Source organism: Anarrhichthys ocellatus, unplaced genomic scaffold (genome assembly GCF_004355925.1).
Source record: "Anarrhichthys ocellatus isolate YVR2014 unplaced genomic scaffold, GSC_Weel_1.0 scaffold1466, whole genome shotgun sequence".
NCBI lineage: Eukaryota > Metazoa > Chordata > Actinopteri > Perciformes > Anarhichadidae > Anarrhichthys > Anarrhichthys ocellatus.
This window is the reverse complement of record NW_022281440.1, coordinates 1-2,655: the sequence shown is the minus strand read 5'-3', so window position 1 is coordinate 2,655 and position 2,655 is coordinate 1. Positions and strand designations below refer to the sequence as shown.

Genomic DNA, 2,655 nt, shown 5'->3' with positions numbered 1-2,655 from the left:
GTGTGATTGCGCAATCTCACCGGGAACCGGAGGGGGACATGAGAAAGGGGATGAGAATTAGAAAGAGAGCGAGGGAGTGAATGATGAAAATAGGAAAGATGAGAGGTGGTGGTTGATGGGAAGGGGGGGGGGGGGGTCGTGGTGTGTCTCCCCCCCCTCTTCTTCTTCTCTCCAACGAAAGGAAAGGGGCGAACGAATGCCAGGCACGGAAGCCTCCCATTGGTCAGTCTGAGGTCAGCTGGTCTCTGCCTCCCCCCTTTACACCCCGTCTTCTTCACGCACACACACAGACCCCCCCCCCCCCCCACTCGCTCTCTCTCTCTCTTTCTCTCCCACTCTGTCCCACACTGACACTCAGCCACCCAGATGCCCCCCCTTCCTCTCCTCTCACCCTCACCCTCCTCACCCCACTCCTCCCAATCTGCGATAAACTAAGTGATAGCAGCAGCCCGTCGGACTGTCGGCTATAAAACACAACAAATCATAAAGTGCAGGCAGGGGAAGGCAGAGGAAGGAGGACGGGAGGGAGAACCGTTAGCCGTTAGCCGTTAGCCTCTTCTACTCCTCCTTCTTCTTCTTCTTCTTCTTCATCATCGCGTGAACGTTGTTGTTGTGTTTGTTCCGTGCCCTCCTGTCCTCCCCTCTCCTCTTCTTCTCCTCTCCTCTCTCTTCTCCTCCTTCTTCTTCTCCCGTCCTACTTTCTCCCGATGAGTTCCTATTTCGTCAACTCCACTTTCCCGGTAACGCTACCGGGAACGGGTGCCGGCGGGCAGGCGGCGGAGTCGTTCCTGGGTCAGATCCCGCTCTACTCGTCGGGATACGCCGCCGACCACCCGCTCCGGCACTACTCGGGGGCAGCAGCCGTCACCGCCGCCGCCGCCGCCGTGGCGTACGGTGCGAGCGGCGGCGTGCACCAGGAGAAACCGTACTCGGCGTCCACCTACTACCAGCAGGCAGCGAACGGAGCGTACGGTGGGCACCGGGTGGCGCAAGGGGTCGGCGTAGGGGCCGGAGCCGGCGCTTGCGATTACGCCGCGGCGGCGGCAGCCGCGGCTGCTGCGGCCACGAGCTTTTACCGGGACAAGGAGCACGCCTGCAGCCTGGAGGAGCACCAGCTCTCGCTGAGCCAGGAGGGCATGCACCGTAAAGCGGAGTGCGCGGGGCTGAGTGGGAAAGGGATGTTCGGCGAAACGATGGACGACAAGTCGTCCGCCCCCATTTATCCGTGGATGCAGCGGATGAACTCGTGCAACGGTGAGTGTCTTCTTCCTTTTCCTTTTCCTCCACTTGTTTCGTGCATATTTTATGATCACCCCCCCGTCATAAAGCTGACGATCGCTTCCTCTGTTAAGCCGCTCCGCTGTCTTCCCTTTCTCCCTCCCCTCCTCTCCCAGTAGCTGCTTTATGAGCACCGTTTGTCGGACTGTCAGTCAGTCATGTCCTCGGTATTTTATTGTCTGTCATAAAGCGGGTTTGTTTGGGTTGGAGCTCCTGTTACTGTATGTGACCCGCTGACCGACACCGCTACCGAGCAGGGGGGGGGGGGGGGGGGGAGTTAGAGAGGAAACGCCTGTCAGGGAGTGTTGTGGTTAAAAACAATGAACAGATAGAAAGATAGACAGACACAGATGAAACTAAAAGCATGCAATCTCTATACGTGTCAGTTATCTCCGCTTTTCAACAGTCTCCGTCTCATTTGTTTTATTTCAATTATTGAACATGTAGTCTGCTTTTACTAACAAGGGACAATTAAGAAGATTTTTTAGCATCTTTTAAAGACAAGATATGTTTTATATATATTTTATATTGTTTTAACTTTGTGTACTTTGTGCTACTGATAAAGGAAGCTCCTGCTGTCATTTTGCATCCCAACTTCTCTTCTGTTATCTCACATGGAGCCTGTATACTGTAATTCACAACCGAACAGATGAGATATTAAAACCACCTGAATTAAACAGCACGTGTGACATTGTTGGTGTTTGGGACATTGTACGGAAAAGCCGAGCATCTTCGTGGAAACAGAAACAAAAGCGGGCCTGTTGAGAGTGTACAGTGAGTAATGGTGGACGATGCGGGGCTACTGTTGTACAAAGCCCTGCAGGACACTACGAGTTATGACAAATGAGATGGAAACAAGAAAGAGCTGCAAAGAAATACATAAAGAATACAAAAATAAAAAACGCGCCGTGAGTGACAGTTAAAGATGTAAATGACAACTTTGAGAGAGAACGCAGAAACCCTGAGTGCTCCTCCATAATCCGATGTTTTTATTTATCTATGCATATTTAGATAGATATTCGGTCTGAGCAGCGAGCGGTTTTCCATCCGTGCTCTGCCTGCCGGATCGATGCTGAAACTGAAGCTGCTAAACTGACAACATGGCGATTTGTTTACCACCGGGGGCCAAGTAAGTGCAGATCAGAAGAGACAAGAGCCGGGGAAGCTGATCCTCTCTGGTGGGGGGAAATACCCTCTGAAACATCATCGTTACTCTTACTTTTACTATTATTTAGAAAGAAAAAAAAGAAAAGAAAAAAAAACTATATATATATATATATATATATATATAAAACTATATATATATATATATATATATAATATATTTAAAATAATCTTATTAATTTTCCCTTGTTAGTAAACGCAGACTTCATGTTT

At 50.2% G+C, this 2,655-nt stretch overlaps 1 pseudogene; it reads left to right on the top strand.

Annotated features, from left to right (window-relative positions):
- Positions 1 to 631: 631 nt before the first annotated feature.
- On the top strand, positions 632 to 1,483 carry LOC116377620 (homeobox protein Hox-B6a pseudogene; annotated as a pseudogene).
- Positions 1,484 to 2,655: the final 1,172 nt, after the last annotated feature.